Source organism: Cucurbita pepo, chromosome 6 (assembly GCF_057944985.1).
Source record: "Cucurbita pepo subsp. pepo isolate OVF chromosome 6, ASM5794498v1, whole genome shotgun sequence".
In the NCBI taxonomy this organism is placed as follows: domain Eukaryota; kingdom Viridiplantae; phylum Streptophyta; class Magnoliopsida; order Cucurbitales; family Cucurbitaceae; genus Cucurbita; species Cucurbita pepo.
In genome coordinates this window covers 8062604-8088882 of record NC_141803.1, presented here as the reverse complement: position 1 = coordinate 8088882, position 26279 = coordinate 8062604, and positions in this window count along the sequence as shown.

Sequence of the window (26279 nt, the reverse complement as noted above, 5' to 3'; positions counted from 1 at the left end):
CATGACATCAGTTTCAAGTTTGAACTCTATAAAATTATTTCTCTAATTTAGATTGGCCATCGTAAAATTATGATATTTCCGATTAGACAAAATTTAAAGGAGCTCACTGCACTCTCTGATATTTCCTGTTTTACTATTAAATCCTGTTCAACAAATCTTTCCTCAATCTTTCCTCTTCTTCTGTAATTATTTTTAAGAAGGTATTATTCAATTTGGATAATCTATTCTTACTTCCAAATCTTCCCTTTTTATTTTTATTATTATTTTTCTTTTCAGCTAAGAGTGTTCTGTATTTCTATCTCTATCTCATCTTTTTTTTCTTATTTCCTTATATTCTTTTCCTATAATTCATATAAAAGTACAACCTAAATCATTGCAACAATTCAGTAGATCTAAATCATTGCAACAAAGTAGATCTAAAATATAATTGGTTTTGATTTCCTAAACTCATATAGAATTCTTTTCATTTAATCTCTAATATAAAACTAAATAATTGTAACCAAATTAATATTATTTAATAAAATAAAATGAAGATTTAATATACTGACCTCTTCAAATGACATATCTCCTCCGGCGTAGCTAGTCTGCTTAAACCTTTTGTTTTCTTTTTCTATTTGTTTTTGTAGGAAGGAAGAATTCTGTGTAAATGTGCATTGTTTTTACAGAAAAGAGATTGGTGATTTGTTGCCAGATTTATTTTTAGGGAAGGAGTGGTGAGAGATGGAAGGAAGGAGGAGGGATGGGTTACCAAATGTTTTTCTTCTTTTAATTTTTATTTATTTATTTATTATTTTATTATTTTAACTATATTTTTTTTATAATTATTTTTATTTGTTTATTTGTTTATTTATTTTTGGGCTATTACAATTTTCGTAATGGAGGGACAGCACATGTGTCACATACGGGCAATGTTTCATTTAATCCTGACCTTAAATTAAACAATGTTTTATGTGTGCCTTCATTCAATTTAAACCTAATGTCCATCAGCAAACTTACCAATGATTCTTGTGTTATGCAGGACTTGGCTATGGAGAAGATGATTGGCTCGGGTAAACAATTCGGAGGTCTCTATCATATTTCTTCATCTCTAATCAAATCGTCATCAAATCAAGTATCTCAGTCATCTGCTGTGTGGCATTTACGCCTAGGTCATCCTTCTTCTTCTCGTTTTAAATTTCTAGCGGATCAATTGCATCTTAATAATGCTACTATTTCTCATAACTGTAGTATTTGCCCATTAGCGAAACAAACTAGGTTGTCTTTCCCAAGAAGTTCAATAACAACTCATTCTACCTTTGATCTGTTACATTGTGATGTTTGGGGACCACATAAAATTCCAACCCATTCTGGTTTGCATTTTTTTCTCACTGTTGTTAATGATTTTACTCGATGTATTTGGGTTTTTTCTTATGCAACACAAATCAGAAGTACATCATTTGTTAGTAAACTTTGTTAAATTCGTTCAAACTAAATTTCATACTACTATCAAGATAGTTAGATCAGACAATGAGATTGAGTTCCTATCTTTGAAACCATTTTTTATTTCTTGTGGCATTGAATTTCAGCGCACTTGTGTCTATTCTCCACAAGAAAATGAAGTTGTAGAATGTAAGCATCGTCATATTCTAAATGTAGCTAGGTCTCTTCTTTTTCAGTCACAAGTTTCACTTAATTTTTGGGGAGAATGCATTTTAACTGTTGTTCATCTTATACATAAAACACCATCACCATTGTTATCTAACAAGACACCCTTTGAAGCACTCTACAAACGACCACCTACATTTCACCTTCTTAAAGATTTTGGTTGTAAGTGTTATGCAAATGTAGTACACCCTAAGCAAAAATTTGAAACTCAGGCAATTTCTTGTGTTTTCATAGGATATCCTTGTGGTCACAAAGGTTACAAGTTGTATGACATGCAATCTAAAAAATCCTTTATCAGTCGTGATGTTAAATTTTGTGAAGATGATTTTCCTTTTTCATCAGCTTCACAAACTTTGACATTAGCTCCTTCAACTCCCATTCTACAACTTCATGATTCATCCTACTCAAACATCCATTCAAGTCCTTTCCCTTCTATTCCTTCTATTCCTTCTTCGTCTCCTCAGCCTTCTATTACTTCCGAGGGTTGTCATTTCATGGGATTATGAAGTATTGTCACGACCTCCTTGGCCACTATGTCCGTGGTCACGTCTACGGCCTCTGTTATCTTTGTTATGGCTGTCACGTCCCCTCATACTTGAAAAAGAAGAGTCATTGCATCTTTCCTTTTCGTCCGTGTGAGCCACTTCTCATGTGTGAGTAAAAGGAATTTATCCTCCTCTTTCTCTTTGTAGCCACGAAGTCTCTCCTCATGAACCTTAAGATGACCAACGACCTCCTCAACCGACATGTTATTGAGGTCGTCGAACTACTCAATGGAGGTAACAATCTGCATGAATATTGGAGAACTGCTCGAAGGAACTTCTTGACAATGGAGATCTCCTCCACCACGTCGCCTAATGAACGGGTGTCGCTAATGATTGTCGTCAACTTCATGGCAAAGTCATCTATTGACTCACCATCCTTCATGCGGTTAGTCTCGAACTCACTCTTCAAGGTCTGCACTTGCTTCCTTGACATGTTCACGCCCACATGATTGTTTGCAGCGTCTCCCACGCTACCTTTGTCGAGTCGTTCTGTCCTTACGCTTCTCAATGTCACAATGCTCGACGGCATCCCACACGCCTTGTGCATATAAGTCAACACGAATCTTAATCGACCATGCTGCATAATTACTCTTCATGAGTAACGGGTATTGGAGCGTTGCACTCCCCTCCTTTCCTGTAACGACCCAAAATTTTCTACTTAATTTAAGATCGCTACTGTATATGTACCATAAACAATGAATGCAAAACACCTCATTTAAATTCCATACAACATAACCTTAACTTAAAACACAGCCATGGACTTACGTGTTTCAAAAATATCTTTAAAACGAAACAACAAAAGACCCGAAATAAAATAAATAAGCGTTTAAGTTTAAAACATCCTATTCTAGCCTAAGTCTAAGAAAATAAATACCACTATCCTATGCATGTGCCATGATCTCGAGTTGCGATGCCGTCGTCAGCCGTACAAAAATAATAGCACATGGCTTGAGTATTTAAAAAAATACTCAGTAAGTGACCCCACTATTGGGGTTAAATGCAACAATCACATGCAATGAAATGATGGGACCTATCTTTCGTTTCGTTTCGTTTTCCCTACGGTGCTATCCTAACGGGTAATCGTGGACGTGTACCATATTGATATGGAAATCAACTCAAGGGAAAGTATGGAACGGATTACCTTGATGATCAACATCAAGAGTAAAGAAAACTCATTTCTAAACTTGTGATTTGAATCACTCCACAAGAAGTTTGATCAATATCACTTGAATGACTCTAGCATGCAAGTTCTAAACACAAGAATTTGCAAAGAAAGTTTAGCTCTCAACAAAGCTAAACAAAGCTAAAATAGAAATTCTATTCTTAATTCCAAAATCTGATGTCTAATCAAAGAAAAGAAGACTTTATATAGCCTTTACAATCTTAACCTATGTGATACATAACTCCTAAATTAAATGGACAAGTAGTTGAGAAATACCCATAACCTCTATATTAAAAAGCGTTAATGGTAGAATATAATAATCTATGTGAGTTACAATATAACACTCCTATATTTAAAACTAGCTTAAATATGACAAACAAATAGTTAAACTATAATTAAATAATGCAAATTAATTAAATGTGCTTATTAGTCGTCCTTTGACTAGTTTCATAAATTCAGCGAAGTTCATTAAATGCAACTTAAAGTGCATTTAATTCATCTCTTTCTTGAAGCTCAACTTTACATAACATATAAGGGAGATCTCCAACGTCTTCTAGAATTTCCTTTGATGAGCTCACCATAGCTTGAATGTACCTGTATAAGGTTTGTTGTAGCTTCTTGGCTCTCGTCCTTGTAATTGGACCTTGAGGTATGAAAATTCCTTGGTCGTGGTTCATATCATTCTCCCGCTCTTGAGAAGGATTCGTCCTCGAATCCAAGCCATCACCTACATCAAAAGGACTCAAATCAACAATATTAAAAATTGCACTAACACCGTACTTATCTGGTAAATCAATTTTAGAAGCATTGTCGTTGATGCGCTCAAGAACATGAAAAGGTCCATCTCCTCGTGGTAAAAGCTTAGATTTTCTTTGAGTAGGAAATCTTTCTTTTCGGAAATGCACTCAAACCCAATCTCCTGGCTTGAATATGACAATCTTACGTTCTTTATTATTTGGGTGGCAACCTTGGAATTTTGTTTCTCAATTTGTTCTTTTACTAGCTTGTGCAGTTTATGAACAAACTCAACCTTGGCATTTGCATCAAAATTCACAAACTCTTTTGACGGTATAGGTAACAAGTCAATGGGGGTTAAAGGATTAAAGCCATAAACAATTTCAAAAGATGTGCATTTAGTAGTGCTATGAACAACCCTATTATATGCAAATTCTATAAATGGCAAACAATCCTCCCAAGTCTTAAGATTCTTATCAATAATAGCCCTAAGCATAGCGGTCATCGTTATGTTAACAACTTCAGTTTGTCCATCCGTTTCAAGGATGACAAGTAGTTGAATATACTAGCTTAGTTCCTAACTTACCCCATAAAACAAGCCGAAAGTGGCTTAAAATTTTTACATCACAATCACTAACGATGCTTTTAGGAACGCCATGCAATCGTACAACTTCCCTAAAGAACAAGTCAGCAATATGTTTTGCATCATCAGTTTTGTGACAAGGAATAAAATGAGCCATTTTACAAAATCGATCAACCACAACAAAGATGCTATCATAACCTTTCCTAGTCCTAGGTAAACCTAAAACAAAATTCATTGATATATCAATCCAAGGACCATTAGGAACCGGTAATGGGGAGTATAAACCATGTGGTTGAAGCCTAGACTTACCTTGTTTACATGCTATGCAATGAGCACAAACTTTATGAACATCATGTCTCATTTTAGGCCAAAAAAAATGTTAAGAGAGCATATCATAAGTTTTAGAAACTCCATGGTGTGCCATTAAACCACCTCCATGAGCTTCCCTCACAAGTAGCTCATGGATGGAACAAGATGGTATGCAAAGTTTGCCTTTTCAGAACAAAAATCCATCTAACAACAAGTAATTATCCACAATGAGTCCATTTTCACAAGATTCAACAAAAGGAGCAAAGAACATGTCATGTTGATACAAATTCTTTATGTGTTCAAAACCCAACAACCTAGCATTCAAAGTATTGAGGAGGACATACCTTCGTGATAAAGCATCTGCAACAATGTTCTCCTTACCTTATGGCATAAGAAAATGTTTCAATAAATTCTAACCACTTAGCATGTCGTCTGTTGAGTTTATTTTGTACTCTCAAATGCTTTAAACTTTCATGATCCGTATGAATAATGAACTCCTTAGGCCAAAGATAATGTTGACAGGTTTGCAATGAACGAACCAAAGCATAAAGCTCTTTGTCATAAGTTGGATACCTCAAAGATACTGTCAACTTCTCACTCAAGAACATTAAAGGTCTTTGATTTTGCATTAATACAGCACCTATCCCTTCTCCACTGGCATCACATTCAATTTCAAAAGTAGACTCAAAATTAAGTAAGGCAAGCAAGGGAGCATAACTCAATTTTTCGTTCAAAGTATTAAAAGCAAGTATTAAAAGCAATTGTACTAAAATTCTTAATGAACCTACGGTAGAAACTTGCAAGACCATAAAAACTTCTTACCTCACTTACATTTTTAGGTGTAGGCCAATCTTTTATTGCCTTCACTTTCTCCTCATCAACCTCAACACTATTAGATGAAACTACAAACCCAAGAAAGTTAACTTTTTCCATGCAAAAGCTACATTTCTTTAAATTTACGTACAAACATTCGTTTCTTAAAGTAGTCAAAACATTGTGTACATGGGTAATATGATCAGCTAAAGCTTTAGAGTAAACAAGGATGTCATCAAAATAAACAACCACAAACTTACCTAAGTATTCTCGTAAGACATGGTTCATTAGTCTCATGAATGTACTAGGTGCATTAGTTAATCCAAAAGGCATAACCAACCATTCATAAAGACCATACTTGGTGGTTCATTAGTCTCATGAATGTACTAGGTGCATTAGTTAATCCAAAATGCATAACCAACCATTCATAAAGACCATACTTGGTTTAAAAGCTGTTTTCCACTCATCCCCAATATGCATGCGAATTTGATGATAACCCGATTTTAAATCAATCTTAGTAAAAAGACTAGATCCATGCAATTCATCAAGCATATCATCTAATCTGGGAATTGGATGCCTATACTTTATAGTTATCTTGTTTATTGCCCTACAATCAACACACATACGCCAAGAACCATCTTTCTTAGGTACAAGAATAATTGGAACAGAACAAGGACTCAAACTTTCACGTACATACCCTTTAGCAAGGAGTTCACTTACTTGCCTTTGTATCTCTTCAGCCTCTTTTGGATTAGTCCTATAAGCTGGTTGGTTTGGAATGGGCGCGCCAGGAATGAAGTCAATCTTGTATTCAATCCATCTAAGTGGTGGCAAACTACTAGGCATCTCCTCGGAAAATAAATCTTCAAACTCTTGCAAAAGCACAACAAAATCACTAGGCAAAGAAGGGTTAAGCATGTTAGTAAAGTAACAAGACCCCTTGCACATAAGTATAAGAATAGTCTGGTTAGAGAGCAAAACATTCCTTAACATATGTAATACATAACTCCCAAATTAAAATCTGATGTCTAATCAAAGAAAAGAAGGCTTTATATTCTTAATTCCAAAATCTGATGTCTAATCAAATAAAGGAAGACTTTATATAGCCTTTACAACCTTAACCTATGTAATACATAACTCCCAAATTAAATGGGCTAGTAAATAAAAAATACCCATAACCTCCCTATTAAAATGGCTCGTTAATGGTGGAATATAGTAACCTATCTGAGTTACAATATAACCTTAACTCCTATATTTAAAACTAACTTAAATATGACAAACAAATAGTTAAACTATAATAAAATAATGCAATTAATAAAATATGCTTATTAGTCATCATTTGACTAGTTTCATAAATTCAGCGAAGTTCATTAAATGCAACTTAAAGTGCATTTAATTCATCTCTTTCTTGAAGCTCAACTTTGCATAACATATAAGGGAGGTCTCCAACATCTTCTAGAATTTCCTTTGATGAGCTCACCATAGCTTGAATGTACCTGTATAAGGTTTATTGTAGCTTCTTGTCTCTCGTCCTTGTAATTGGATCTTGAGGTATAGAAATTCCTTGGTCGTGGTTCATATCACATATACTCTACACACAGCCCATACGTGCGAGTATGGGCTCACCAGCTAGTTCGCACACCGCTGGGCCACTTTCCTTATCCGGTGGGCATACTCTGGGAGCCCCTTATGTCGGGACTCGTTAGAACTAGTAACCGTCACGACAGCGCTATGCAAGCATAACGATCGTTGTCTTGCCATTGGATGTACGCATCCGTACCCTCGTGATGGGATAGGGGTATTCCCCCAAATGCATGAACACACATAATGCATGAGGTCCCCACTACTTTTATAATTTCATTATGCTTTAATACAACCCCGCTAGCATTAAGTACATATCATATCATTTTTCATATCGTTTCAGATATCGTTTATCATTCATCTCATATTGTTTCGCATTCTTTCGTTCTCAAATCATACATAATTCTAATGGGGTTATATTTCATGTCATTTATCGTAATTTCATGTCATTCATATCATGCTATATACATACAATTTAAGAGACCTAACATAACGTTCTATGCTTTTAACATAACATTTCATCATATACACATCATACCATTACATATTGCATCACAATGTTTCATATCATAAACAAGTAATAACGTAAACACTTCATAGTCATATCATTCTCTTACTTATCATAGCCTTAACGTTCTTATACCTATCACAGACATATCATTACGTCAACGTACCTTAGTCATATCATCACAAGAACTTAACCTAACGCTATCGTTTTATCAATCTATCACAAACCTATCCCTTTCTACCCGTAACCTAACCGTATTCTTCCATCAATCTCTCTTATCCATACCACTTCGGTATGTAACCTAACCTTAACGTTTCGTGAACGTATTTTACTCCTATCGTTACATTTTGTTTTGTGCATTCTTCTTGTATCTTATCTCAATCATATCCTTGAACACATCGTACAGTAACTATTATCATACAATTCACATATTATAACATATACATAACATATAGGAAACATATCGATCCACAGACAATTCACACATATCAATATATATGACACGTACAGAACCACAGGGCACGTGTCAACATCAAAATATAATCATGCCGATAGTAAGGTCACTTACCTGGTTAGCTGAGGCTGATGTTCCCTCGTTATCCTTAATGAAAGTCCATTGAAATCCAAGTCAACCTATGTGAGCCTATGACATCAGTTTCAAGTTTGAACTCTATAAAATTATTTCTCTAATTTACCCAGGCCATTGTTAAATTATGATATTGTCTGTTAGACGAAATTTAATGGAGTTCCTCCCTCTAATATTTACTGTCTTTTCTCAGTCTTCCCTCTTCCTCTGTAATTAATTTTATCTGATATTATTGGCCAATTTTGTTAATCTATTTTACTTGTAAATCTTCCCTTTTTATTTTTATTTATTTATTTTTTTTCTTTGTTTCAGTGAACAGATTTCATCTCTATTTCGTTTCTTTTTTCTTATTTCCTTTGTCTTCCTTCTCATTTAGTTAACAATTATATTCTTAGCTTTTAATTTAATCGCTTCATTTGGTTGCATTCCTTTTCTATAATTCATATAAAATTATTGACAGCCTAAATCATTGCAACAATTTATCAGATCTAAAATATAATTGGTTGTGATATCCTAAAACTCATACAAAATTCTTTTCCTTTAATCTCTAATTCAAAGCTCAATAATCGTAACCAAATTAATATTACTTAATAAATAAAAGAAAGATTTAACATACAACTACTGACCTCTTCAAATGACATATCTACTACGGGGAACTAAATCTGCTTAAACCTTTTTTTTTTTTTCTATTTGTTTTCGTAGGAAAGGAAGGAATTCCTCATCTGTTGACCTTTATTTTTAAGAAAGAGGGGTGAGAGATTGAAGGGAGGAGGTGGGATAAGTTACTAAATGTTTTTTTTATAATATTTTTATTAGTTATTTATTTATTATTTTATTATTATTATTATTATTATTATTATTATTATTACTTCTACTATTTTATTTTATTTTTTCCGCCGGTTACATTTCCACTCTTTATCGTTCACTTTTCCTCCAGTGACTTTGTATGGTGACGACATTTGTTTTAGCATCCTGGAACCTCTGATACAAAATGTTGAAAATAACCCACGATCGAAATATGTCGAAACAAATAACTTGAGAAGGAAGAACAACTTGAGAGGAGAGAGCTTTTGAATTGATAAGCGCCAACAATGCTAGATTCTTGCAACGCTAGAGGTCCTTCTAGAATCCTTGCAAAACGTTCACAGAGAAAGCTAACTTAACGGATTGATTCCAACCAAGAGCTGGTTAGAAGATGAATGACTCTTAGATCGAACTTGGAATCTATGATGGTCACTCTTAGATACCAAGACAATTCACTCCAGAATTAGCTTGATCAAAACTAATTCAAAGAATCGGTTTAAACATCAAACAAAAAGTAAGGTTTGAAAAAGAATAACGCCAAAAAGGTATCAAGAAAACACAGGTTTTGTTTGTATTCAACCATTGATTTCCAAACATGAATATTGCATGCCTTTCAATAGACCCAAAAGATAACCCTAACATAATAAAGTTCAACCACCAACTACAAATCACTAATAAATGCTATTAAATACAAATTGAAGAAAATAAGGCATCCATAAATTATCTTAATTGGTAATTCAATTACAATGACAAGTCTTCTAATCACTTTCCAATGTCAGCCACTCCATTATTTTCTTCATTTGATACTTGAATCTTCTTTGTATTGCTTCTGTAATTGCTCGTTCGAGTACATGGAAGTGATCAGTTATTGGATTCATATCATCCCCCTTTCTTTAGAAGGATTTGTCCTCAAATCAAATTCTTAGTTCTTTTTAGACAAGAACTTAATATTGTTTTTTTTTCTCTATTAATATATTTTTTTTTTCACTCTTTTTTTCTCACCTTTTTTTTCTTTCTTTGTTTCCACTCATCCTTTGCCCCTCACTTTTCTCTCTCTTTTTTTTTTCACTCTTATCTCTCTCTTTTACATTAGTTTCTTCTCTCCACTATTGTTTTTTCATATTCTTTTCTTTTCTTCTCTAATTTCAATTGGTCACAGTGTACTTCATATGGAGACAACGGAAGTAAAGTAAATTTCTTCCCACACAAAGTAAAAGTATACTGGTTCGTCAAACTATCAAATGTTACCTTTCTATCATATTGCCAAGGTCAGCCGAACAAGATGTCTACCGCATGCATTTGTACGACATCACAAAAAACTTCATCTTTATATCTTCCAAGAGTAAAAGAAATAAGAGCTTGGGAGTTCACCTTAATTTCTTCATTGTTTGTCAACCATGGAAGTTTGTACGGTTTTGGATGGGGATGGACAGAAAGTTGAAGTCTTTTTACGAGGAAGCTGCTTACCACATTTGTGCAACTTCCACTATCAATCACCAAGCTGCATGGGTTTCCTTTGATCAAACATCTTGTGTGGAACAAGTTTTCCCTTTGATCTTTAAATTTCTCTTCCTTGATTTGAACATTGAGTAGCCTTCTTGTGATCAAAGATATGGAATTACCTTCTTCAACATACTCATCAACACATGCTGCGATTTCTTCCACAAGCTGTGAATCATGATCCTCACATTCATCATCTGAATCAAGTATACCATTCCTTATCACCATAATTTTTTTATTAACACACTCTTTGCTTATGTGTCCAAACCCCTTGCACTTCCAACATTGAATAGAACTAGACTTCTCCTTTACCATCTTTGAAGCTTCATTCTTTTGACCATTGGAACTCTCAGCCTCCACTCTTTTGGCAGCCACAAACTTTTCTTTGGGTGCCATCGATTCATTTCTATTCACAAAACTATCCTTGTTCCAAGTTTTAGAATTTGAAAAGGTGTTAGTTCGTGATGTGTACCTTTTTTTACTGCTCTTTTTCTTCCTTCAATTGGTCTTCAATTTTGAGAGCATAATGATACATGTCTTCCAGACATGGTGGTGGATTTCTGTCAACAAGATGAGCAATTTCTCGATTCAAACCTCCAAGGAATCTAGACATGGTATCTTCTTCTTCTTCTCTAACATTTGCTCTTTCCATCATAGTCTCCATCTCTTGATAATATTCCGCCACACTTTTTGTTCCTTGCCTCAAACCTTGCAATTTAGTTTTCAAATTTCTTTCATAATGTTTTGGAACATACCTTTTTCTCATGGCTTCTTTAAATTCTTCCCAAGTCTCTATTGGATCCTCCTCTTTTCTTCTTCTCTCAGATTTGAGATGTTGGTACCTATCACCGGCATGATTGATAAATTCGGAAATAGCAAGTCTCATCTTCTTATTTTTACTATAGGTGTTGCAATCAAACACATGCTCTATCTTTCTTTCCCATTGCAAATATGTCTCAGAATCTGCCGTTCCATAATCAAACTTGATCAAGGCTTGATTGAATGGCTCGGGTGCAATTCTACCACAAGAATTGCTTGAAACATAGAAATGACAAATATGATACTTGAATTTCTAAGGGAAACGTCTCAATTTGAGATATGAATTACATTGATGTTGGATTACATGGACGTTAATCAAAACTGTGTTCTTCTCCACAATATACACAAGATTAAGTTGTTGTTTGGGTCATTATAACAGCAGCTTGGACTGGTGCTTTAGTCATGGAATCTTGTCCCAACACTAGATTTTGTAGAATATTAGTCACCGAAGCTAATTCAGCATTGATAGAGAACAAGACATCAACTTCAAGTATTCCTCAAGTCTTCTTTCCTGGATTGCTTCTCACATCAGCCAATTGACAATTGTTAATTAAGCGTTGATTGCCAATTTCTCTCCATGAACACTCTCATCATCATATTGTGTGCGTCCACACTCATCATCATTAGTGGAGATGTATCCCGATATATGTGATACACACAAAATGCATGAGGTCCCTATAGTTTTCATCTTTAAATCATCTTGAAGACACAACCCTATACATCGTTCACACATTACTCTAAGTAACATGCACGCATTGGCCTTCATATATTCATCATCATTAATATTAACTAGGGTTGTGCCTTTGAAAACTTGTCGTCATAATGCATCGTGGCATTTAATACATGCACAACATCTTACTATGGAACCTCGTCATATTAAGTCATTTCATCATCAAATGTCCCATTATCTTATTATTATGCATCATCATCATCATGTCAACATCATGTACATCATCACATAATTATGTAACGTCATCATATAATTAACTAACGTCATGATAAGATAAGGAAATCACTACAAGGGGAATAAGATTTGGATTACCTAGTTGATCGAATATCTCAAGGCAAGAACATTGTTTGAGATTCAAATCACTCCACAAGCAAGATCGATCATGTCTAGCTTGAATGATTCTTGTTGATCAAATATCTCAAGGCAAGAACATTTGATTGAGATTCAAATCACTCTACAAGCCAGATTGATCCTGTCGAGCTTGAATGATTCTATATGTAACCTAAACTACATAGAATTGCAAATAAACTTAGTCATTGGCTAAAGAAAGCACAAATGCTCCTTTTATATATATTTTCCAAGTCTACTTACAAATACAATATACATAGTTTTATATAGCCTCAAAATGAAACTATTAAAGGCATTTCGAGAGTTGTAACACTCATACTTAATGGCCATAATTAACCATTATGTAATTGTAACCTAAAATAAATAAAAAGTCTTAAAATACATTAATGAAATACAATAACACTAAATTACTCTAAATTGTAATCCACTCAAAATTTACAACATGAAACTTCATTCTTCTTCAATGTGGCATGAATTGAAATATGTCTTTTGATAATTTCAACAATATTTTCTTTACATCTTCATTGAAGTATATTGTATGATTGATGTCTCTTGATTCATACCACGTCATCAAATCATCATATAACATAATTACATCATCATCTAACGTCATCACGTCATCACATAACATTATCACACCATCACATCATCATATAACATTATCACATCAATTATCTTTAGCCAATTTTAATTGATTCATTTTTTTTTCTTCTTCTTCTTTGCTTTTAATGGTCTTCGCAATTATCTTTGGCCAATTTTAATAGTTTTTTTTTACCATTTTAATGTTGTTGATCATGATTTTCTAAAATGATGGTAAAAATCTAAATAATTGAAATAGAATAAGAAGAGATGAAGATCTAATAAACTTTTATTCTCTCTCGTTAAACCTGTAAAGTATGGTTCTCCTTTTTTGTTAAAAATGAGAAATAGAAATAGAATTGGGATCGAAAGGATGATTTTCATTAATGTTTACCACGTTTTAAATAGGATACAAACTATCAACTAATACTTAAAAATGAGGAAAAATATATAACTAACTAAATCTTGTAAATAAGATAAAATATATTGTTAATCACATCTAAGATAAAATATACTACTAACAACTCCCAAAATATCTAACATATACTCCCTAACTAATTATTAAAATATATCTCCAAATATCATATCTTAATACTCCCCAACTAAGTTGGAGAGTGTATGTCAATCACACCCAACTTCTCCTTCAAAAAATCAAACTGATATATTCCCAAAGCTTTAGTGAAAACATCTGTCAATTGCACTTTAGTCGAGACATAACACGGTTTGATGATTCCAGCTTGTAACTTTTCTCGAACTATATGACAATCTATTTCAATGTGTTTCGTACGTTCATGAAAAACTGGATTGGCTGCTATATGTAATGCTCCTTGATTATCACAATAATAATGCTGGTTCGGATAGTGGAACATTCAAGTCTTGAAGAATGTATATTAACCAAGTTAACTCTAAACAAGTATTTGCCATAGCTTGATACTCGGCTTCTGCTAATGATCTGGACACATTAGTTTGCTTTTTAGACTTCCAAGAAATAATTGAATTTTCGAGGAAAATGCAAAACCCAAAAATAGACCGTCTGGAAGTTCGACAACCACCTCAGTCAGAATCACAATATGCTTGTAATCTTAAATTGTTTTCAGATGGTAGTAGGAGTCCTTGACCAGGAGTACCTTTGATATGTCTCATAACTCGAAGAGTTGCCTCCCAATGTGGTTTTCTTGGTTCATGCATAAATTGACTAAGCATACAAAATTAGTTGTTACAAAACAAATGGCCAAGAGTGTTGAGAAAATTAAGAAAGTTTTGGTCACCTTACCTTTCACACCTTGTTGTTATGGAAGATATTCTCAAATAACTAAAATTTATGAAACTGTGGTTAAAATATGACTACTTACCACCTCAGTTTGACTATATGCCTATATCTATATATATATATATATATATAAGAGATAGAATCCAAATACGTTTGTAGAAAATGGTGAGAGATCTTCAAGAAGAACATGAAGTCTCTAAGCATATTCTGTTTAATCGTGTTCTATTTTAAATGAGATGACTACTTCAACTCAAATTGTTCATTGCAAGTCAAAAGATGACGACTTGGGTGAGCAAGTACTCCGCACCGGAGATAATTACAACGGGAGGTTTAAAGAAATTTTTTGGATTTCTACACCGTTTTGGTGCTATTCTAGCAGCAAACATGGACAAATTAGTGGAGATGGTTTTTGGCCACAAGGAGGGAGTTGGTTTAAAGATCAATGTATTCATCATAACTACACTGGGGAAGGTCGAGACCAAGGTATTTACTTGTATTTTGGATCTCTAAGGCCTTCCGGTTAATGTATCATTAGAAATGATGCACTCCGACTTTCATTCAATTTCAATAAATAATTTTATGAATAAAAATGCTCGTTATCTTTTCTGAGGTTAAAGTTTCAATTTTAATAAAATTTTCTTTTAAAAAATTTAAAACAACAATAATGTCTTCAAACCAATTAGTTCGGATAGGATAGCCCTGGCGTCGAGGTACTATCACGGATGCGTCGATAGAAACCTTTTGGTAATGCTATGTATATGACGGTGGTAAAAGACACACATGCCAATGGCTCCAACATGGCGCCAATAGAAATGAACAAATCTCCGCAAATGGGTCCAAGTTTGGACGAACTTTGGCATGAACTTCGAGACAAATTCTAGGAAGATCAAACTTTTGGTTGCGACGGACTCCAGAAAGAAAGAACGAACTTTAGGTATCTAACTCTTCCAAGCTCGAAAAGTGTCAGAAAGAACTAACTTGTAGACAAGCAAGAAGCAATACAAAGAAGATTCAAGTATCAAATCAAGAAAATAATGGAGTGGCTGACATTGGAAAGTGATTAGAAGACTTGTCATTAGGAGTTGAATTACCAATTAAGACAATTTATGAATGTCTTATTTTCCTCCCTTTGTATTTAATAGCATTTATTAATAGTTTGTATGAAGGCCTTTCAATTTATATTTAATAGCATTTGTAGTCGGTGGTTGAACTTTATTATGTTAGAGTTATCTTTTGAGCCTATTTAAAGCATGTAATATTCATGTTTGAAAATGAATTGTTGAATACAGACAAAACCCTTGTGTTTTCTTGATAACCTTTTGGTGTTATTCTTTTTCAAACCTTGCTTTAGGTTTGATGTTTAAACCGATTCATTGAATTAGTTTTGATCAAGCTAATTCTGGAGTGAATTATCTTGGTATCTAAGAGTGATCATCATAGATTCCAAGTTCGATCTAAGAGTCATTCATATTCTAACCAGCTCTTGGTTGGAATCAATCCGTTAAGTTAGCTTTCTCTGTGAACGTTTTGCAAGGATTCTAGAAGGACCTCTAGCTTTGCAAATTCCAGCATTTTAGGCGCTTATCATTTGGTATCAGAGCATTTGGTCGACGTTCTTTGGCCGCTCTAGAGGTGAAATATCTTTATTGTTAATTTTTTTTTTCTATCAATTTTTTTTTTCTCTCTCAGATTATCCAAAAAAAAAAAAGAAAAGAAAGAAAAGAAAGAAAGAAAGAAAAATCAGTAAAAAAATTCAGTTCTTATCATTTATTTTCAAGCTCTAGAGGTGAAATATCTTTATTGTTAATAATTGGTTATAATCAAGCTTAAAGCAAGATTGCACCAAAAAAAAAAAGTCAGCCTTTACATTCTTGACATAGTACCAAAAGCCTACCTTTGAGTGTTAAACACGAGTGTCTCTGAGTGAAATTCTTCAATCAACATCTTACCATAAGACGGATCCCCATGCAGAGTAGTCGATCTACCACCGAGTAACGCTTCCCTAACAAGCGTCTCGCCAAGCTCAACAATACCACAGCGGAGTAGGAAGTAAAGAGTAACACCTCCCTGATTGGCGTCTCGCCCAGCTCAACGGTACCACACCGAAGTAGGAAGGGAAGAGTAACATCTCCCTAACTGGCGTCTCACTTAGCTCAACGGTACCACACCGGAGTAGGAAGGGGAGGGTAACATCTCCCTATCTGGCATCTTGCCTAGCTCAACAATACCACACTGGAGTAGGAAGGGAAGCGGGGCAAACTCGAACGCTTAATCAGATACTGTCGGCTAAAAGGTCATCTCTCTACACCTCGGGGTCTTAATGTGGTTCTCTATATCTCAAGGGTAGTTAAAACTATTGAGTTAGGGGTCCTGGCTTCCAGATTCACTCAATCAAGACTTCCAAGTCCATAATAATCTAAGGTTAAAGGGTCTCTCCCTCTAAGCGTCGCTCACGACACCATGGATTGTAACATAAGGAGGGTCCCCTAACTAAACCCAACTCAATCCCTACAAGAGTTCACCATAGGCGTAGCACAACACTATAGCTTATCAATCATATCATAAGTTCACACAATCATTCAACAGGAGTTTATGTATGATTAACAATGCATTCAATCATACAAGCTCAACGGCGCAGTTACATCCATCGACACCCGGAGCGCAGATACACAAATTATTCAACGGAAGTTCATGTATAATTAACAATGCATACAATCATAAAAGCTCAACCGGGCGGTAACATCCACCAATACCTAGAGCGCAGATACACAAATTATTCAACAGGAGTTTATGTATGATTAACAATGCATACAATCGTACAAGCTCAGCGGGGCGGTAACATCCATCAACACCCGGAGCGCAGATACACAAACTCTCATGTCCGACAACATAGTATGAACAGATAAAAGCAGTAGTAAGATAGACCAGCAAGCATACCAACATCGAGTACGAAATCTCATCAAGGCAACAAGTCCAACAGATATATTTTTAATTCTCTAAGTATAGAGGATCATTAGATCTAGCCACCCAGGGATAATTTGCTCTAGCATGCATGCAAAACCAAGCGTACCCTACAAGTATTACTTTCTAAATTCGTATGGTTACTTACAAGTATGTCGCGTGCCTTCCAGAGCTTGATTACAGTCGTAACGGAGTCCAAAATTATAAATTATCTATTCAGACACCTAGTTCACAGTAAAATAGGATTAGCACTGGAATCGGGACGAATAATGGGTGAAAACAGGACACTCACGAGCCTACACGCACTTACAAGGGACTCCCACGCGCTTGCACACCCCACGCGTAGGGCGTACGCGCGGTAAATGCGGGCAATGCGCGGGCAGAGGAACATTTCGAGCCACAGCGGACGTAGACTTACCCCTCAAACTTTCTGGGCGTGACACGTGTCGTACAGGGACTAGCGGTAGCTTTCGTGTTTGACCGCAAGTTGTCGGGTTGCTTCACCGAGCGTGGGTCAGGTTTTCGGGTCAACCATCGGACGCGTGTCGGCGGATGCGCTAGATGTGTCTCTCCACCAGTTACTCGACGCATGTCCTCCCGTTCCGGCGGCCGCGTGTCCGACGCCGATAGCCTAAGTTCATCCAATTTCCAGATTCAGTTCAAATTCTATATCAACCTATTTATTTTGGAATTTTCTATCTTCCAAATTATAACTCGAATTAAATCAATTCCTTCACGAGAATTCAAGACCTCAAGTCCACCTATCCAAATGTATTTTTATTGTATTTTTTTGATACTCACCACGCTTAATAAACGAGGTCGAAAATCGAGAAAAATTCAGTTTCTTACCAAAGTAGGACAGTTTCTCGATTTTGTTTTCCGATACGATTTTTGGCCGCGTTTTGGCCGCGTTTCCTCTAAAAACTTACAAGACTTCTCACCTAAAGTGTTGCAACTAGATTATTAAAGTCTAAATCATCTAAAACTCCCGGATCTATGGTGAAATCTTGAAACAAGAGAAGTCGCGGACTTACCTCGCATTCTTGTCCGTTTCTTGCCGAAAACGAACGATCCAATGCTCATACCACTGCTCTTGATACTCTTATTAGCTCTAGTAGAAGACCTAAGATTGAGAGTGCTTCAGTTCGGGTTTGGGCATTTCTCCCTCCTTCTTCCTCTTCTTAAAAACCCTAACTCTTCCTTTCTCTTTCTCTCTATTTTCTTTTTTTCTTTTCCTCTCCTTCCTTTCCATTTTATTTTATTTTATTTTATTTTATTTTATTTTATTTATCTATTACTAACCTCCATTTCAGATTCTTAATGAGGAAGACGGCAGAATGACCAAATTACCACTCGGGAGATACTGTGACCATTTTCTTCATTTTCTTAATCTTCCACCATTTTTCTTTTATATTTTTCTCTGAGTTTCTGACATATTTCTAAACATTTCTCTCTTCTATCTCAATTCAGCCTCTAACATTCTCAATAAAATCTCAAAAGATTCCCTTACTTAAGTTTTAAGTTTCTCGTCGGAGTTCGAATGTTACAATAACCAAATCTTACAAGAAAAATAACACATTTCTCACTTCCATTGAAATCCCCAAAACACTTCGAGGATGGTTGTTACTTCTTTTACGTTTACTTTTGTGACTTGGCTTCCTAATTTATTTCCTTAACTTTATCTTGTCATAACATTTTTTTTTATCCCGAGAATCCTTCAAGTAATCCTCTTATTCTCTAGGTGCCTCCATATGTGAAGGCTGTCTTTCTTGTACTACTATACCTTCATCTTCTTGTAATGTTCGTTTTTATCTTTGTTGTTGCGCTCTTCTTTCTTGTCTATCTTCCATCATCATTTCCATCATACCTTGAATTGCTTGAAGAATGGTTGTATTAAGATCTGGTAATGGTGGTACTCTTTCTCCATTATGTAACATTTTGTTATCAAGGGACCTCTTCACACTTCTCACAAAAATTTCACTTAGGGTGACTCGTGTTTAACACTCAAAGGTAGGCTTTTGGTACTAGGTTCAGAATGTAAAGCCTGGTTTTTTTTTTTTTTTTTTTTTTTTTTTTTTTTGTGCAATCTTGCTTTAAGCTTGATTATAACCGATTCAATGATCAACTTTAACAAGCTAAGACTAGTATCTCAAGGATCAAGAGCTTGAAAATTTTGAACAAACTCCAATAAATGTTAATAACTGAATTTTTTTTTTCTCAGAATTGATTTTTTTTTTCTACTGATTCTTCTTCTTCTTCTTCTTTTTTTTTTCGATAATCTGAGAGAGAAAAAAAAAAACTTGATAGGAAAAAAATAACAATAAAGATATTTCACCTCTAGAGCGGCCAAGGAACGTCGATTAAATGCTTTGATACCAAATGATAAGCGCCTACAATGCTAGAATTTGCAAAGCCAGAGGTCTTTCTAAAATACTTGTAATACGTTCACAGAGAAAACTAACTTAATGGATTGATTCCAACCAAGAGCTGGTTAGAAGATGAATGATTCTTAGATCGAACTGGGAATCTATGATGGTCACTCTTAGATACTAAAGACAATTCATTAGCATGATCAAAACTAATTCAATGAATCGGTTTAAACATCAAACCTAAAGCAAGGTTTGAAAAAGAATAACACCAAAAAGGTATTAAGAAAACACAAAGATTTTGTTTGTATTCAACAATTGATTTCCAAACATTGAATATTATATGCCTTTAAATGGGCCCAAAAGATAACCCTTACGTAATAAAGTTCAACCACCAACTACAAATTCTATTAAATACAAATTGAAGAAAATAAGGCATTTATACAAACTACTAATAAATGCTATTAAATACAAATGGAAGAAAATAAGGTATTCATAAATTGTCTTAATTGGTAGTTCAACTACCAAGGGCAAGTCTTGTAATCACTTTCCAATGTCAGCCACTCCATTATTTTCTTGATTTGATACTTGAATCTTTTTTGTATTTCTTCTTGTAATTTTGCTCGTTCGGGTACATAGAAGTGATCAGTTGTTGGATTCATATCACCTAATCTGAAACCTAGATAGAAGACATTACACCTACTTGTATCGGAAACATTGGAGAAGTTAAAAGGAAAGTTAGCCACCATTCTAGAGTTCATTAGGATCCCATATAGGAACTTAGAGCTTAATCTACTCAAATAAGCCAATGATGACATCACTACCAAAAGAGGCTGGACTAGGTCAACAAAGAGCTTTAAGGGGTGTTATCCTAGGAGAATACCAAAATATTCATGAAAGGATTTTATACTCTCCAATAGCCATATAGAACTCGAGTATAGTGTTGTAATATACAACATGACAAGGCGTCGCATGAATATAGTTTAAGTTGGTTATATGAGAAGGAACAACAATGTTATTTTCAGTGAGACAATAAGGAGCATAACAGATATGTAAAGGTCAAGTTACATTCAAATGAGTATTAGAGAAAATAACATATAGAAGATTACTTTCGGGGGGTCATTATGAGTAGCAAGAGATTATCCTTATGTCCATCGATCAAATCAATCGAGTGTTCATAGGACTTCCTCAATACTGTCATTATTCTAATTGTTGTGGCATACTAGCACTTTCCAAGATGAAAGTGGATCACAAGGATCTCTTAAGAAGATCTTATTGGTGCTAAGAGTGTACCAATAGTATGCAAAGTTCACAAAGTGAACCTCCTCACATTTTTAGAAGGACCGTGAAGGGCAATGGGTACGCAACATAGATTTTGTATGAGCTTTCATCTACAGACAGATGTACGTTTTCTTAAATGTGTCTTAGATGCAACCCAATGTAGGAACCATCCAGATAATGTAGCAACCTAAGAAGGGAAAATAGACATGAGGGTGTCCTAATATACTCATCAACATCTTACTATTAGGATAGTAACTTTAACTTTGAAAGATTCTTTTTTCTTTTTTTTTTTTTCCAGCCAATATAGGTATAATTGTCATGACCCAAAAAGTTCTACAATGGGTCATGACCCAAAAAGTTCTACAATGGGTCATGACCCAAAAAGTTCTACAATGGGTCATGACCAAAGGACTGTATGCAAGAAAAACGGTTAAAATTAACACAAATATCTTACATTTAAAAAAAAAAAAAAAAATCCAATACATTGTAACAAATCCTTTTAAAGTTTTAATACTAAAGAATCATGAAATTTAAACTATGAAAGAAAAGAGGATTAGACAAACACTCCATAAAGTTACCTTCGTTCAGGCGCTACCATATGCATGTTTCTTGTGAGACAATATGGCATCATACCTAGGAAGTTAGATGTCACCTCCCACAGGTCCATAAAGTTACCTTTGTTTAGGGGCACGACCCCCTTCGTCCCAACAAGCTATTGGGCTATGTGACGTGGTCTCACACTCTCTCTAAGGAAATTTCTTATAAAGGGTAGTGGGAACCTATTGACACAATTAGGCAACTTACTCAGTAGGCTATTTTCTAAGTCTGTGTACTCACAACATGTTTTCAAGTAATTAAGGAATTGATCACATATGGGAGCAGACTTTGATTAGGAGCTATAGATCAACCACTCGTCCACAACTTTGCTAGGGACAGATACCCAATTCTATAGGAGCGGGTTAATTAACACACGTTCCATAGTTTTCAAATTGATGTAAAGGTGACTCATATTTGATAAGTTTTGATAAGTTTTGATAGAGAATATGATGGTTAAAATTGTTGCATATTCCATTGAATGCTTAGAAAATTAATGCTAAATAGATATTGTCTATTAAAACAATTTTAAATTATGTAGTTCTAAAAAACCAAAAAATAAATATTAAATAAATAAATTATCCAATAGTTATAGTTAAATTATGGAATTTTAATCATATTTAAATAAATGAACATACAAGACTATTTATTTGATGTCAGGTGACAACAAAATTAAGAAAATCACTCAGGTATCATCAAACCTCTTAAAATTATAAATCTATGGTATTTAATTTTTATTATCCTACTATATCACTAGTAAATGTAATTGATATGTTTATCATCTTTTTATCTAATCAATAGACTAAAAATGATACATCTATTATATTTAATTTTGTTTCTATCGATAATTGTTTTCGTATTCATTTTTAAAAGTCTATAATAATACAATATAAAAGTGGTATATTAGTTGTAACGACCCTAAATTTTTACATACTCAGAGTCTCTACTAACGTCTCATGCTCATTTCTAATGCCAGAATATGGCTCTTAAAAGAAAATGTCATTGATAGTATAAATGTCAAAAACATTAAAAACATCCTATGCACGTGCCACAGTATCTGCTTGCGATGTCGTCATCGTCCGTACAAGTGACCTAAGTATTTTGAAGAATACTCAGTAAGTTACCGCACTATAGGGGGCCATGCAAATGCAAACACATGTAATCATGCTCTTGAGACATATCCCTATCTCATCTAGGGGTGTCCTCCAGTCTCGAACAACTATGGATGTGTAGTACGTCCCTACACACAACACACACGTGCGAGTGTGAGTCCTCAGGGGGGCTCACACACCCTCTAAACCCTCTCTGGTCACTAATTTGTAGCAACATCATCATATAGCATGCTCAATATAGCACTCATCATCATATACCATGCTCAATATGGAAAACCTCATCATATTAAACAAAACGTCATTCCAAAATCGTACTCATCATAAAGCCATCACGTGCATCACACATAATATGTACGTCATGCATCATATAATATATATATTACGCATATCATCATGCATCATATAATATATATATTACACATATCATCATGCATCATAACTCATACATCATCATATACTAGTATACGGCATCATACCACGCTACTCATAGAAAAAAAAATCCGTATGGTCTTATTTTATTTTCGTGTAGTGCACGTTGCCTCATAGTTTATTGTTCATCTACATTTACATTTGGTCTTATTTTATTTAAAATCATGTACACCTTTTCATGCAATAGCATGCAATGACACCAACACCAAAGAAGAATTTTTAGAATGGAGAGATCCAAATTCGTCCTAGAAGATTTGCTAACCCCTCCAAGAAAAAAATTTTATGAAAAAATGAAATGGATAGAAAATAATTATTGTGCACTCTCGGGTAAGCTTGAAATGAAAAGACAGCAAGGGTGATAAGAAAGGGGCTACTACACATCATAATTCAAATGCTGCAGCAGTCATACAACAACAGGCAGACAAATAGCAGACTTATAACAGAAATTGTTGGAGAGATAGTAAATTTACAGTAGAAGTATTTCCAAGTTTTTTGGAGGAAATTTTTAAAGAAGAGAAGAGAACGCTTCCTCTAATGGTGCATATCGACAAGAAAATTCTTTGAACACACCCTTTACAACCTTAATGACTTACTTAGAAGCATATATCACTATTTTGTTGTTATTTTTATTTTGTTGTCTGCATATAATTTTGAATGATATCCATGCATGCACCCTAGAGGCATGAGTTTTATTAGTTAGAGTAATATATAATGCAATGTCGAATATGCAGTAGGGATCTTTTGGGCAAGAACTAGGAATCCAATGTAAAATGCTTCACTATGATAAATAAAACAGGAAGGTAAGAAGTGTATTTCTTAAGAAAGTTTATTACAGCGGTGAGTTAATAAGCTTGACTTAGGAAAAGAAGTTATTAACCAAGAGCAATTTTAGGATAATTGTTTACAAGTTATCAGCTTGAATTGGAATAGGAAAATTGTTAGTATTTAATCAGTAAAATTTGTTAGTAGTTACTTAACTTGATGAGAAGGTGGTTGGTCATCTTAAGGCCCATGAGGAGAGACTTCGTGGCTACAAAGAGAAAGAGGAGGATAAATACCTCTTACTCACACATGTGAAGTGGCTCACACGGACGAAAAAGAAAGATGCAATGACTCTTCTTTTTCAAGTATGAGGGGACGTGATAGCCATAACAAAGATAACAGAGGTCGTGGACGTGGCCACAATCATTGTGGCAAAGGAGGTCATGACAATACTTAACAATCTCATGAAATGCCAACCCTCGGAAGGAATAGAAGGCGGAGGAGACGACGAAGGAAGGGAAGGAATAAAAGGAATAGAAGGGGGAGGACTTGAATGAATGTTTGAGTAGGATGGATCATGAAGTGGTAGAATGGGAGTTGAAGGAGCTAATTTCAAAGTTTGTGAAGCTCATGAAAAAGGAAAATCATCTTCACAAAATTTAACATCACGACTGATAAAGAATTTTTTAGATTGCATGTCATACAACTTGTAACCTTTGTGACCACAAGGATATCCTATGAAAACACAAGGAATTGCCCGAGTTTCAAATTTTTGCTTAGGATGTACTATAGTTGCATAACACTTACAACCAAAAACTTTAAGATGGTGAAATGTAGGTGATTGTTTGTAGAATGCTTCAAATGGTGTATTGTTAGATAACAATGATGATGATGTTCTATTTATAAGATGAACAACTGTTAAAATGCATTCTCCCCAAAAATTAAGTGGAACCTGTGACTGAAGAAGAAGAGACCTAGCTACATTTAGGATATGACGATGCTTACGTTCTACGACTCCATTTTGTTGTGGAGTATAGACATAAGTGCACTCAATTCAATGCCATAAGAAGTAAAAAATGGTTGCAAACATAGGAACTCAGTCCCATTGTTTGATCTAACTATCTTGATAGTATTATGAAATTGAGTTTGAACGAATTTAACAAAATTTACTAACAAATGATGTACTTCTAATTTGTGTTGCATAAGAAAAACCCAAGTACATCGAGTAAAATCATCAATAAGAGTGAGAAAAAAACGCAAACCAGAATGGGTTGAAATTTTATGTGGTCCCCAAACATCACAATATAATAGATCAAAGGCAGAATGAGTTGTTATTGAACTTCTTGGAAAAGAAAACCTAGTTTGTTTTGCTAATGGGCAAATACTACACTTATAAGAAAAGAGTAGCATTATTAAGATGCAATTTATCAGCTACAAATTTAAAACGAGAAGAAGAAGGATGACCTAGGTATAAATGCCACAAATCAGATGACTGAGATACTTGATTTGCTGAAGATTTGATTGGAGATGAACAAATAAGATAGAGACTTCCGAATTGTTTACCCGAGCCAATCATCTTCCCCATAGCCAAGTCCTGCATAACACAAGAATCAGGATAGAAGTTGACATAACATTTCAAGTTATTGGTAAGTTTACTGATGAACATTGGGTTTAAATTGAATGAAGGCACACATAAAACATTGTTTGATTTAAGGTCAGGAATATAGGAAACATTGCAAGTATGTGACACATGTGTTGTCCCTCCATTAGGGAAATTTATTGTAGATATAGTGGTAGCCTTTGGTTCAGTCATAACAGAAGCTTTGGATATAATATTATCTGTAGCTCCACTTTCGAGAATCCATGGATTAGAATTTGTAATTTATCGTAGATATAGTGGTAGCCTTTGGTTCAGTCATAACAGAAGCTTTGGATATAATATTATCCGTAGCTCCACTTTCGAGAATCCATGGATTAGAATTTGTAGAGTTAATAGATAATGCAAATACTGGAAACAAACCTTCTAAAATTATTTTTATGTTTACATCGATCTTCTGTATGTCCCCTTCTATCACAAAATTTAAAGTAAAACCTAAGAATTCGATACTCATAAATGTCAACAACAGAATTCAAACCTACGCGAAGAGAGCTCAATTAATTTCAAACCTATTACATTAGCCACTTAAGCACATCAACATTTGTTAGGAAGAACTATTTTTAATTTCATAAATTATGTAAAAGTCAAATGGTCAATTTGA